Genomic DNA, 14,823 nt, shown 5'->3' on the forward strand with positions numbered 1-14,823 from the left:
AAACCATTTTTAATTTTAATAAAATTATAGAGAATATACACAAACACAAGCAAAACTACAGAAATATGAACAAGATCAAGTATGTATCAATGTCAACATCAAGGTTGTGATACTGTATTACAATTCTCTGTAATGTCACTCTGTGGGAAACTGGGTAAATGATACATAGAATTTCTCATTATTTCTTACAATAGCATGTGAATCCGTAATTATTTCAACATAAAAAGATTACAATTAAATAATTATAAAATGGAAATCTCAAATTGAAGAGTCACATCACTTAAAAAAAACACAACTCTAAAATGTTTGCATTTCAAAAATATTTGTCCTGTGGTTTGGGATATAACTCAGTGGTAGAGCACTTGCCTAGCATACACAAGGCCCTGAGTAAGGTCACAGGGTTGGGAAGGATATATATTTGTCCTCTGTTTCACACTCAAACCAAAGAAATGTGGTTTCAGAGAAAACATATTCTCACAATAGCATTCTAGAGAGAGAAGTATATCCTCAGCTACATGTAGAGAAGTGGACATATAGAAAGTGGACAGAAATCTTCCATATAAAATCAGTTTGGATCGAACTACTTGTCTACTGCCAGAGGCTTACTGGATGTTACAATATGTCTGCCAAGAAAGGAAGAAATAATCTAATAAGCAAAAATACATTATTTAAACACTAAGGAATCTAAATGCTACAATTGTTTTAATATATAAGAGATACACTTTAACAGTTTTAACACTTATACAGAGGCAAGCATAGGATAGAATTCACAATGGGAGTGGAAGGAGGAAGATAATGAAAAAAGGCCCACCAAAAGAAAATGAGAGTAAATACAGCTGTTTATATCCTAATTATTAGACAACAAAACAGAAGACTTCAAAATAAAATGATTTGTGCTTATTCCCATGATAAGTTCTTGATCTTTGATAGCACCTCAAAGACAAGATCCTCCTTTTGGCCTGTTGTCATTCTGGCCTAGAGTCCCAAACCCTCACATGCTTCATCAAACCAACCTGAAGCCCTACCATCTATCATTCATTATAGGAACAGATACCAGTTATAAATTTCTGAAATAAGACTGCATCTCAGTCTTTCAAATTAAAATTATACCTGATTGAAGTTATTTGTATACATAAAAGATATATGTGTACAATGATCCTTTCCTCTCCTGAATTTGTTTTATTTTCTTATTTATTTTTATAGCAACTGGAAATTATTTACTACATTTCCTTTGAGTCTGTCTTTCTATCACAAAGAATTGATCAGTATGTAAATAAGTAATTTGAACCATTTTGACTTACAAGTGTCACTACAACTTTTCAGAAAGCATCACCTCTACTATGTGTTAAACAAAGCCGGAGCGAGCCACAGTCATGTGCTTTGTGTAGAGATGGAAGAAGCAGCACCGTCCATCCTTCCTCTTGGCTGGACACTTGACTGTCCCAATGAGGAAAGGAAGCACAATGGAAATACACCTGAACTGTTTTACTGCAGTAATTTTTTTCATATTTGAAATTGTATTATTTAATATTTTGAATAAGATTTTTAAAAATAAATCCAAGATATAATTCCCCAAAAAATAAATAAATAAAAATTACAATTAAAATTCTGGCCTGTTGGGCTGGGGATGTGGCTCAAGCGGTAGCGCGCTCGCCTGGCATGCGTGCAGCCCGGGTTCGATCCTCAGCACCACATACCAACAAAGATGTTGTGTCCGCCGAGAACTAAAAAATAAATATTAAAAAAAAAAATTCTCTCTCTCTCTCTCTCTCTCTCCTCTCTCACTCTCTTTAAAAAAAAAAAAATTCTGGCCTGCATTAAAAACCACTTATGCCAAATCTCATGACTGGGCCCCACAAAGATGAAGGTCACAAAGCTACTTAATCTTAGGAACAGATCTGGAATCCAGGTTTCTTACCTTTCCCACTATACTATCTTGAATATTTAGTTGTTTAATGCAACAAATAATTACTGGTATCTAATGTTATCAGGTATTGCTCTGGACACAAAGTAAATGACAATGATCAAGATGAATCTAGGATTGGGGTTGTAGCTCAGTGGTAGAACGCTTGCCTCGAAAGCATGAGGAACTAGGTTCAATTCTCAGCACCACATATAAAGAAATAAAGGCCCAATGACAACTAGAAAAAAGGTTAAAAAAAAAAAAGATTAAACTAAAGCCCTGCTTTCAAGCAGATCATATTTTAATAGGGAAAGACACAATAAATTAAGTGAAGTATAGGGCTGGGGTTATGGCTCAGTGGTGACGCAATTGCCTCACATGTGAGAGATACTAGGTTGATCATCAGAATAAAAATAAAATAAAACAAAGATACTGTGTCCAACTATAGCTAAAAATACTTTTTTAATATTTATTTTTTAATTGTACACAATACCTTTATTTTGTTTACTTATTTTTATGTGGTGTTCAAGATTGAACCCCAGGACCTCGTGCATGCCAGCCGAGCGCTCTACCGCTGAGCCACAACCCCAGCCTGCTAAAAGTATTTTTTAAAAATAAGTAAAATAGGGAGCTGGAGTTGTGGCTCAGTGGTAGAGCACTTGCCTGGCATGTGTGAGGCCCTGGGTTTGATCTTCAGCACAGCATATAAATAAATAAAAGATGCACTGACAACTAAAAAAATACTTAAAATAATAAGTAAAGTATATAAAGTAATTTGTTACATGGAGTTATGACCTATGAAGAAAACTGAAACACTGGAAGAAGGATGTGGAGTGTGAATAGTGAAAGGTTGGTGGTGATATTTTAAATATGGAGAGCACAGAACCCTTACTGATAAAGTGACTTTTGAACACAAATCTAAAGGAGGTAAGGCTATGGGGCAGAGCACTGCAGGCAGAGGGACAATAAATAAGTACAAAAAGCTCTGACATGAAGCAGGTTTGCTGTCTGAGAAATATGGAGGCTGGTGTGATTATAAATTGAATAAGATTCAAAAGACAGAAAAGTACCACAAAATTGGAAAGGTCACTGGTGTGAATATAAGAGAACCCAGACTTCTACTGAGAGTCATGGGAAGCTATTACAACATCCTGAAAAAGGACTGCTGTGACTTTAAATCTATTGTAGAAAACAGACTACTGGGGGGGTGGGGCAGGAGCTGGTGAGTAAAGGAAAAAGAAGAAGACTAGTTAGATGATTTATACAATAAGTTAATCCTGCCTTGGACCAGGGTAGTAAAAGTAGAAAGATGATGACAAGTAGACATATTCAGGTTGTTTTCTTTGAATGTAGCATTTGCAAGATTTACGACCAACTTGTTACAAGGTGTTATAAAGAACTAAAAGTAACTTAAGATTTCTGGTCTAAGCAACTACAAATATGGAAACAGTAATTACTAAGAGAGTTAAGACTCCAAGGAAAGCAGATTCCCATTCTCTTAACAATAATTTTTCTCAGAGCAAATTTTTAAATTGTTTTTACCCTTTTCAATAGACTATTTTTTAGAGCAATTTCAGGTTCACAGAAAAACTGAGCAGAAAGTACAGTTTCCATACACCCAAACATATACATACAGCCTCCCCCATTATCAATATATTGCACCTAAATGGTACATTTGTCACAACTAAAGAATCTACATTGACACATTATTGACACATCATTATTACTAAAGTATCATACAGAGTAGTTTCACTACCCTGAAAATCCTGCACTTCACATATTAATCCTTACCTCCCTCCAAATCCTAGAAACCACTGATCTTTTTACTGTTTCAATAGTTTTACCTTCCTCAGCATTCATATAGTTGGAACATACAAAAGTAGCCTTTTCAGGTTGGCTTCTTTCACTTAATTATATGCATTTAAAATTTCTCCATGTCTTCTCATGGTTTGTGAGTTCATTCCTTTTAGGCAGTGTATCCCACTGTCTGGATGTACCAGTCTGTTCATCCATTCATCTACTGAAGGATATCTTGATTGCTTTCAAGTTTTGGCAATTCTGAGCAAAGCTGCTATATAGCATGTACATACAGCTTTTTGTGTGGAAATAGGTTTTCAATTCATTTGGGTGAATATTAAAAAGCAGAATTGCCGGATCATATGGTAATAGCATGTTCAGTTTTATAAGAAACTTCCAAACAGTTCTAAAGAGGCTATATCATGTTGCATTCCTACCAGCAGTGAGCAAATGCTCCCTTTGTTCCAGGACTTCATCCACATTTGGAGTTGTCAGTGTTCTGGACTCAAACTTGACATCCTCCTGTCTCAGCCTCCCCAGTAGCTAGGATTACAAGTATGTGCCCAGTTTTGAAGAAGAAGAGGTGAGAACCACCCCCAGACCGACCAAAGCAGCTGCATCCTCGCGTCCAGCGCCTGCGTCCCGCTGCCGTCGCCACCATGCCCAAGAGAAAGGCTGAAGGGGATGCTAAAGGAGATAAAGCCAAGGTGAAAGACGAACCACAGAGAAGATCTGCAAGGTTGTCTGCCAAACCTGCTCCTCCAAAGCCAGAGCCCAAGCCTAAAAAGGCCACTGCAAAGAAGGGAGAGAAGGTACCCAAAGGGAAAAAGGGAAAAGCTGACACTGGCAAGGATGGGAATAACCCTGCAGAAAATGGAGATGCCAAAACAGACCAGGCACAGAAAGCTGAAGGTGCTGGAGATGTCAAGTGAAGTGTGTGCATTTTTGATAACTGTGTACTTCTGGTGACTGTACAGTTTGAAATACTATTTTTTATCAAGTTTTATAAAAATGCAAAATTTTGTTTTACTTTTTTTTTTTTAAGCTATGTTGTTAGCACACAGAACACTTCATTGTTGTTTTGAGGAGGAAGGAGCATATGTCACTAGTAGAATGTCTCCAAAGCTGGACTGCTGTGGGGGAAGACACCTTTTCCTTCTAGTTTTGAGAGACTTCCTCTTTGTTCCTAAGAGGAAGGGATTCCCTGATGTTGGCACACATAGCCACCTTGGCACAAAATGCCTTGTGGTATGGAAAAACTCAAACTCATCTGTATGTCCTCCTGTCCCTCTCTGCCATTGGCATAGACTTAAATCCCCTAAACCTGTTGGGACCTGATTCCCAACAGTTGGTTTTACCAGTGTGTGGGGCAATCTGGACTTTCCAGTGACGTCATTGAGAATAGTGTCCCTCAGAAGAGCAGCAGTTCCTTTTCTAGATTGTGGATCTTCAGATTAATAATTTTTGCCATTTTCCTTTCATTTCCTGAAAGTCAGGGTCGGCTTGTGAAAAGTTGTTAAACAACATGCTAAATGTGAAATGTCAACCCTCACTCTAAACTTTCCCTATTCAGAGCATCAAATGAAGACTTCATTGGGTTTTATAGTGGCTTTCTGATTTTGGTAGTCCATTCAAGAAGGGAGTTTGAAAGTTGTTGTATACTGTTAACGATTGTCTGCCCATGTCCTGCCTGAAATACCATGATTGTTTATGAAAAGTATCTTTAATAAAGCTGGATACAGTTTGGCTTGGGAAAAAAAAAAAAGTATGTGCCCAGTTTATTTCTGAATTTTAAGAGTTCTTTGTCTATTTTGGATAACAATCCTGTATTATATCTTGCAAAAGGTTTATCCAAATCTGTGGCTTACTTTCCCATTCTCTTAACAATAATTTTTCAAAGAGCATAACTTTTTAATTTTTATGAAGTCTTTCCTACGGACTATTTTATGAGCAGATTGTTTTAATATATTTGGATTTGGTTTAGAAAGCTGGTGACCAGAAATTAGACTCATTTTTTTAAAACTTTATTGGGATATAATTTACATACCATAAGATTCATGGCTTATAGTATAAAATTCAATGGTTTTAGGTATAGTCACAGTGTTATGCTACCATCACCACAATCAATTTTAGAACATTTTCACCACTCCAAAAAGAAACTCCAAATATCCATTAGCAGGCACTCCCCAAGTCTCCATATTCACTTTCTAGGCAATCACTTTTCATAAGAAAAAATAAATATTACATGTTAAAATTAATCATCACCACCTTGCCCATAAACACATAATTTCGTCCCTCTGATTAGATTGTCCATCCAATTTCAAAAGATCAGAGTTGTACAGCATTATATTCCTATTAATAATCTATTAGACCTGTGATATATAATTTTTAATTTATTACTTAATTTTGGGGGGAGATGTAAACTTTTGGGGGGGTACACTTTACCACTAATTCCCAGTCCTTTGTAAAAATTTAATTATGAGGGCTGCGGATTTAGTTCAGTTGGTAGAGTGCTTGCTTTGCAGGCACGAGGCCAATGGATTCATTCCCTAGCACCACCAAAAAAAAAAATTTTTTTTTCATTATGAGACAGGATCTCCCTAAACTGCACAGGCTGGTCTCCAACTCTCAGTCTTATTGCCATGGTCTCCAACTCTCAGTCTTATTGCTGTAGCCTCCTGGGTAGCTGGGATTACAGGTATAACACCACCATGACTGATTTAAATTTTTATTGATTTCACCGTAATTAAAATCCAAAATTTATGGGCTGAGGTTGTGGCTCAGTGGCGGAGCACTTGCCTTAACACTACATATAAAAAGAGTAAACAAAATAAAGATTTTTTAAAAAATCCAAAATTTATACCTAGTTGCATTTTTTCAAATCCAAACTCACTTCTGGCTTAAGGGCAGTTCCAAAGAACAAATATAAGAGAAACTGATAAATAATTCTGTTTGGCCTATAATTTTTTTAGTTTTTCATCACAACCTCCCTCCTCTTTACTCTGCCAAAATAAAAAGCACAATTCTTTTTAGATTAGCTTCACAGTATCAGTTAATACTTTAAATTATTTTTCTGATACTATATAATTTTAAAATTAAAATAATACAGCGATGCTTTAAGGTATCTATCTCAGGACAACAGCCACCTTTCTTAGGTATAATGCTTTGCTCATTATATCTGCAGTATTTTCTCTGGTACACGTGCCAAGCCTCCTCAAAGAATTCCACCAAGATATTTTAGAAGTGCTTTGCTGTGGGCTGGGGTTGTGGCCTAGTGATACAGCACTTGCCTAGCATGTGTGAGGTACTGGGTTCGATTCTTAGCACCGCATATGAATAAATGAATAAAATAAAGGTCTATCAACAATTAAATATATATATGAAGTGCTTTGCTGTAAGTCAAACCAGAATAAGCAGAGTTTTTGTTTCCAAGTCTGCTCTCCATGAGGCTTTTATGCTATCAGTTACTTGTTCCAGCCGCACTGCCTTTCAGATTTCACATCTTTTAAGAATAGTCCTGGACTGGAGTTGCGGCTCAGTGGTAGAGCACTCCCTTAGCACGTGTGACACCCTGGGTTCAATCCTCAACACCACATAAAAATAAATAAAGTATCCAACTTAAAAAAAAATTTTTTTTAAAGAATAAGCCTGCTGGAGATGGGCACTGTGGCATATGCCTGTAATCCCAGCAACTAGCAACTTATTGAGACCCTCAACAACTTAATCTGTTTCAAAATAAAAAATAAAAAGTGCTGGGAATGTAGTTCAGTGGTAAAGTGCCTCCAGGTTCAATCCCCAGGACCAAAAAAACAGGCCTAGCTACCACCAGTTAGAGTAAGAGCCTGTACCAGAAATACAAACAATATTTTCTTCCAACATATCCTCTAATACAAGCCTCCAGGGAGCTCATTTTCCATTCTTTCCACAACTTTTGGGGAAGGGAAAAGTTCTCTATTTCTCAGAATATTCATCTCTCAACTTGCTCATATTCAGAAAATTATGTTACTTGTAAACTTGGAAGCTCCACTGTGAACAACTCTATAAAGATCAATTTTTTTATTTTTTATTTTTGTAGTTGTAGATGGACAACATGCCTTTATTTCATTTATTTTTATGTGGTGCTGAAGATCGAACCCAGTGCCTCTCACATGTGCAAGGCAAGCACTCTACCACTGAGCTACAGCCCCAGCCCTATAAAGATCAATTAAACCCCCCAAAGTGTTCTCATGTCTCCCACCTTAAAAATATACAATAAAAATGAATTTTTTAAAAAACAAAACAAACAAAAAAAAAGATCAATTAAACCATTACTCAAACAATAAATAAAACTATTATAAACTCTATCCTGAATTAAGCTAGACTGTCCTCTTGGGAGGACTATCCTCATCCTAATACTACCCTCCTTTCCCAACTGCTTTCCCAAAAATTACACAATGATGTCATGCCATCAACTGTAGTAACTGACTGTTTCCATTATAGGATAATTCTTCTACAGAGCTTACTACTGTGTAGACCACATACAAGATCCTTCACAGAGGACCCAGGGTAAGAATGTCTCTCTGTTCCCTCTATCAGGGATAGAAGTTAATTTCTCTGAGAAGCCTTTCAGTGTATTTTTAAATTGATCAGTTTCAGCCTTTCTGGAGGCATCTGAAAAACTTAGGGCCTAATCTTTAAGAAGTAAGCTGGAGCCTGGGGTTGTGGCTCAGTGGCAGAGAGCTTGCCTGGCATGTGTGAGGCATTGGGTTCGATTCTAAGCACCACATATAAATAAATAAAATAAATATTTTTTAAAAAGTAAATAATATATACATATATAAAAAAATAGTAGTAACCTGGTCATCACAAATTTTATTACGTAAAATTCTTACTTTTACTGCTAGTCCATCTTGGTTTCCTACCTTTATTTTCTCGACTTGTTTTTCTTATTTATTTCTAAAAGTAATTTATACTGCTACACTAAATGCACTTTTGCAAACCACCCTATATCCTTTTTGGAACAAAGTAAGTTATCATTTAATTAACATATTGTAAGTAGTCACAACAAAGAATCCTGAGGGACTCCACCGTTCCTATGTTCCAATGGGCCATAATTTACATTCACATGTGATTGACTCTCCTAAGTCATAATGCCTCCTAGTCCTGCCTGATGACTGGCCCACACTCTCAGTGCTGGTCTGTAAGTAACACTGAGCCAGATACACTAGTGCACAGCCATAATTCCAGTACTCAGGACACTGAAACAGGAAGAGCACACGTTCAAGACCAGCCTGGACAACTTAGCAAGAAGGACTCAAAATAAAAAATAAAATGGGCTAGGGATGTAGCTCAGTCATACAATGTAAGTCAAACCAGAATAAGCAGAGTTTATATCTTTTCCCAGGCCCCTTTCAATTCCCAATAATATCCAAAAAAAGGAAAAAAGAAACAAAGGACCATAAATTGAAGAATATCAATCACACCTTGTCAATCTCAAAGGTTGTCTGGAGAAAACATATAAAATTACTTAAGCAGAATCCTTCACCTGGAGCCCAGGCATGCTAACTAGAGTAAAGTTGCAGCTGCTGCCTATCACTGCCTCTTCCGCAGATCCAAACTAAAGATTTTGAGAGCTATGTGCCTAAACCAACGCTACTGCCTCTCATCTCTTTAATTCAGCAGTTGCTTAGAAGTTCATAACCAGCACACACACAAAAAAGAAAAATCTATAAATTTCAGTATAAACCTTATGTAGGTCACCAACAATATACATGGTAAATTCACAAGAGTCCAGCCATGCCATGGGCACAACATACACTCTTCCCCTCCAAAGCTTCATAGCTTTGTTCTACTAACTTGGTTTGCAGAATGCATGGCTTCCTTTACTGCTCAATAACAGTCACTGAGAAAAGATTCTAAATGTTCTTCCAAACTGAAGACAAATTATACTCCTCTCTCTTTTTTCTGGCCCAATTAATTGCTAATCCTTGTGGCCCCGTTATTGGGAGATCTTATTTTTCTTCTCTACTTTGTCCTTAAAATATGTGTTTATGGTCAGACACAGTGGCACACATCCATAATCCAAACTACTTGGGAGTCTAAGGCAAGAAGATTGCAAGTTTGAGGCCAACCTTGGAAACTTAGCAAGATCCTCAACAACTTAGCAAGACTCTGTCTCAAAATTAAAAAAATAAAAAATAAAAATAAAAAGACATAGCTCAGTGAGCATTCCTGAGTTCAATCCTGCTCCCCTGCAAAAAAAAGTACTTGTTGTGGTTCTATTCTACATTCTGCTCCTTATTCCCTCTTGGCCCTCAAATATACTGGGTTCTAATTTTTTTTAATTCTTCACTTAGCTCATCTTGCTATCTAATATCTAAGACTTTTTTTTTTGTTTTTTTTTGGAGACTAACTTAGGGCTTCACCAAGTTGCTGAGGCTGGCCTTGAAATTGTGATCTCCTGTCTCAGGCTCCCAAGTTAGAGGTGTGCCACCACACCCAGCTAAAAACTACTACCGATATTTACTTTTATACACTGGTATTTATAATAAACTCATAGCTTAAGAAATTAAAATCTATCCTAAATTTTGTCTTACATAGTCTATACTATATACAAATTACTGGAATTGAAGATAAAGGATCCTTGATGATAGTAATATTCACAAGCTTATGATCCATAAGGTAACATCTGTACCTTCAGGCAAAACTGTTTCTCAACCATGGCACTACTAATTCTTTATTGTGGGGGCTGTTGTCCTGTACAACAGCAACATCCCTAACTTCTACACCTACTATATACTCACAAGATTCACGCCTCTTCCTGTAACAACCAAAACTGTCTACAGACATTGCCAAATATCCCTTTGGGGCAAAACTGTCTCCAGTTGAGGACCACTGATCTAGATCTTTCTCCAAAGTTTAATACAATTAGAACAGTGTTTGGAGCAAATTGCCAAGCAAAATTATTTGTTGCCAGGTGAGATGACACATGCTTGTAATCTCGGCAAATCACGATGTTGAGGCAGGAGGTATGCAAGCTCAAGGCCAGCCTGGGCAATTTAGTGAGACCCTATCTTAAAAAAAAAAAAAACATAAAAAGGGCTGGGGATGTAGCTCAGTGATAAAGTGGTAAAGCACCTCTGGATTAAATCCCTAGAACCAGGAACAAAATGTGTTTTATTGGGCTGCAATGTAGCTTAAGAGTAGAGTATTTGCCCAGTCTAGGTTCATTCTCCAATACTGCAGAAATAAATTAGTTGGTTAATTAATCTGTTGTTTAACTCACCTGTATGCAGCAGTCTTCTAGACATTTCTACCTCAATGTCTTAACTTGGAAGCATCTCTTATCTGAACTGTCTCCCAAAGGTTCATGTATTAAAGACTTGGTCCTCAATGTAGGGATGCTCAGATGGGGTTCTGGGGAAGTGATTGGATCACAAGGGCTCTAACATCATTATTATATTAATTTACTAACAGCTGAATGGACTACTGAGAGGTGACAGAACCTGTGGGAGGTGGGACCTGATTAAAGGCAATGTGCCCTTGAAAGTGTGACTTAGGGGCTATATCTTTTCCCAGGCCCCTTTCAATAAGCTTCTGCTTCTTGATTGCCACAAGCTCAAGATTTTCCTATATCATGCCCTTCTGCCAAGATTTTTTGTCTGGCCTAGCAAGAATCTAAGAGGTTATACTGAACTCCTCTCTCTCTAATAACCTAGACCTAATCTACAAATTCTTCACGATCTTTATTTTTTTTAAAACACCATAATCACTTCTCTTACTTCAGGCTCTCACAGTGTGTCACCTGTTCTATTGCTTCTATGACATTTCTGTCCCATTCCAATCCATGGTTCACCATGTTACCAGAATAATATTTCTAAATCTTACAAAATATGAAAAGCTGGGCACGGCGGCACACACCTGTAATCCCAGCAGCTTGGGAGGCTGAGGCAGGAGGATAACAAGTTCAAAGACAACCTCAGTAATGGCAAGGCACTGAGCAACTCAGTGAGACCCTGTCTCTAGATTAAATACAAAATAGGGTTGGGGATCCAGCTCAATGGTCGAGTACCCCTGAGTTCAATCTCTGGTACCAAAAACAAATAATTAAACTAAATTAAATTAAATATAAAAAGCATATCAGGCCTGGGGCATAGCTCAGTGGTAGAGGTAGAGCATTTACCTAGCATGCATGAGACCCTGGGTTCAATCCGCAACACAGGAAAAAAAATTGCAATGTGTTCATGTGCCACCCAAGAGATAAAAATCCAAGCATATCAACTTTGTCTTCCATAATTCAGCTTCTGCCTATATTCCCAACCCCACCTCCAGCCATACCAAACCACTTCAAATTTCTGAACAAGCTGTGTTCTCTCAGGACTGTACACTATTGTTTATGGTATTTTTTTCTGCTCACATGTTCTTTCCTTCTTGTTTTTTCTACTTGAACTCTTTACTGATTATCTATCATATACAAGTCAATGTTCTAAAACTAGAAAATACACAAGAAATGGCTCTGTTCCTCAAGAATCTTGCCATCTAATAACAGACATACATGCTATCATACAAGGCAGAACACTGTAAATGGTAAAATGGAGCAGTAAAGTGCCATGGAGCAAAACAATGTCCATTTAGAAAATAAAGAACAGAGCTGGGTGTAGTGGCTCATATCTGTAACCCCAGTGGCTGGGGAAGCTAAAGCAGGAAGAATTTCAAAGCCAGCCTCAACAATTTAGTGAGGTCTTAACCAACTTAACAAGACCCTTTCTCAGAATAAAACATAAAAAACAGCCTGGGACTGTTGCGCAGTGAGAAAGCACCTCTGAATTCAATCCCCAGTACAAAAAAAAGTTGGAAATTATTTTTTTATTTGTTTTTTTTCACGACCAGGAACTGAACTCAAGGGTGATCTACCACTGAGCTAGATCACCCAGCTCTTTTTAGTTTTTATTGAGATAAACCTTACTAATTAGCCAAGGCTGACCTCAAATTTGTCATCCTCCTGCTTCAGCCTCCCAAGTTACTGGGATTATAGGCCTGTGTCAATGTACTCAAAGATAAAAACATTTTTTAAATTAAAAAAAAGCTACTCAAGAGACTGACAGAGGAGGATGGCAATGTTTAAAAATAAAAAAGGTTGGGGATGTCACTAAGTGGTAAAACACCCCTGGGTTGAATTCCAAGAAAAAAACACACACACACACAAAGATAAAAAACAAAACTGAAAAATTGCTCAGACTAAACATAAAGTGAGTTCCAAAAAAGATCCCATTATAATGCTTAAAAGTTGTTACTATGGAATTACACAATTATTTATGTTGCAGCCTTAAGAGAGATTCTAGTATTTTCCCAGTCTCATCTATAATAAATGTCTTCAGCTTTTCAGTTAAAAAAAAAGAAAAGAAAGGGCCATGGTTGTGGCTCAGTGGTAGAGTGCTTACCAAGCATGCATGAGGCACTGGGTTGGATCCCAGCATCACATAAAAATAAACAAAATAAAGGGAACGTGTCCATCTACAACTAAAAAATTTGTTTAAAAACTGAACAGTAGTTCACTGTGCAATTCTTTAGTTACATGTCTCCTTTAAGAACTGTCCAACAGATCAGACCATTTTCAAGTTATAGAACTTCTCCTCCAAAACTCCATAGGTTTAAGGCTGAGGTGTAGCTCAATGGCAGAGCACTCCCCCGAAATAAAGGGAAAAATACTACCAAAATTCTTAAGTTTAAGTATTCAGCAAATCTGCCTTTTATCATTCATTATTTTACTTTGCCAGGTATGAAATCTATAACTTCTATGGTATTCTCTAAAATCTTTCTTGTGGATGAGAATCATATGAGTTCTCTACAAAAGAGGTTACACTGCTGTCTCTTTGTTTATATACTTCATCCTTATTCTTTTAAAGCAGGTAGATTCCATTTGGTACTAGTGATTTGACCATTTCCAATTCAGCTATCGAGAAACTGTGATTAGATCTAGAAATATATATTTATTATTTGACCTAGTACTGCCAACATCTGATCAATTTAAAACACAGCAAATTTCTGACTTCTTTTCTACCAGGAAAAAAAAAAAATCTTTTCCATCATGTTCATTAAGTGGCCCCAATTACATTTCTTCCTCTGATAGAATCTTTTATTTTGGCTTTAAAGCCTCAGAAAAGGTACTCCTGTAATACTTTCTTGGCCTACCTATTTTTAGTTTGCACTAATGCCAAGAAACAGAAACAAAATTAAATTTCTTTAAATACACCAGAGACAAGCAGCACAAGAAAATTAATCGGATAAAAAACACTTCCAGGACAGAAGAAATGTCTCTACTTGCAAAGAAAAATCCAGAATTCTTTTCTTAGTAGCTACAAAAGGTTGGAGGAAGAAAGGTTTATTAAACAGATAAAAGCTAAATACAGTCCAATTGTGTTTCAACAGGAAATAAAATGGCTTAATAATTATATTTCCTTAAGGTAGGAAGGAAATGTAATGTTGGTCAAACTGAGAAGTCTACAGAAAATCTCACTGATTATTTTTCAAATTGTTTCAGGGTCCAATGTCAAGTTAATACCAAAATACATGCCAGATCCAATGGGATAGGCCTGTAATCCCAGCAACAGAAGAGGCTGGAGCAGGAAGGTCATAAATTCAAGGCCAGCCTCAGCAATTTAGGAAGACAATCTCAAAATAAAAAATATAAAGAGCTGGGAATGGCTCGGGAGGCTGAGGCAGGAGGATCACAAGTTCAAAGCCAACCTCAGCAAAAGCAAGATGCTAAGCAACTCACTGAGATCCTGTCTATAAGTTTAAAAAAAAAAAAAAAAAGCTGGGGATTTAGCTCAGTATTAGAGCACCCCTGAGTTTAATCCCCAGTTCTGGGAGGTAGAGGGGATGAAGATACATTTTCATAATAAAAAAAAAGAACACTTTACATTAATTATAAACAAAGCATAAAACAACTTTATAATACTACATACTAAAAAGAAAAAAAATTCCAGTCAATTCACTAACATGCAATGATTGAGTGCCCTTATGGCATCAAAAACAAAACAATGCCATCAAAAGAAGTGTGGTTAGTTTTTCATTAATTAGGTCTCACGGTTAGTTGTGTTGTTTCCTAAAAAAGCACAAAACAGAAGCCACAAACTGATGAA

The 14,823-nt window shown here is 36.9% G+C and overlaps 1 protein-coding gene and 1 pseudogene across 1 annotated transcript in view; one reads left to right on the top strand and one right to left on the bottom strand.

Moving 5' to 3' along the window:
• The window catches only part of Ppp6c (protein phosphatase 6 catalytic subunit), a 36,064-nt gene that overhangs the window by 19,829 nt on the left and 1,412 nt on the right, over positions 1-14,823 (bottom strand). The gene's annotated exons all lie outside the window — the stretch shown is intronic.
• Positions 4,324-5,446, top strand: LOC144377360 (non-histone chromosomal protein HMG-17 pseudogene; annotated as a pseudogene).

This window comes from Ictidomys tridecemlineatus, chromosome 4 (genome assembly GCF_052094955.1).
Source record: "Ictidomys tridecemlineatus isolate mIctTri1 chromosome 4, mIctTri1.hap1, whole genome shotgun sequence".
Classification (NCBI taxonomy): Eukaryota; Metazoa; Chordata; class Mammalia; order Rodentia; family Sciuridae; genus Ictidomys; species Ictidomys tridecemlineatus.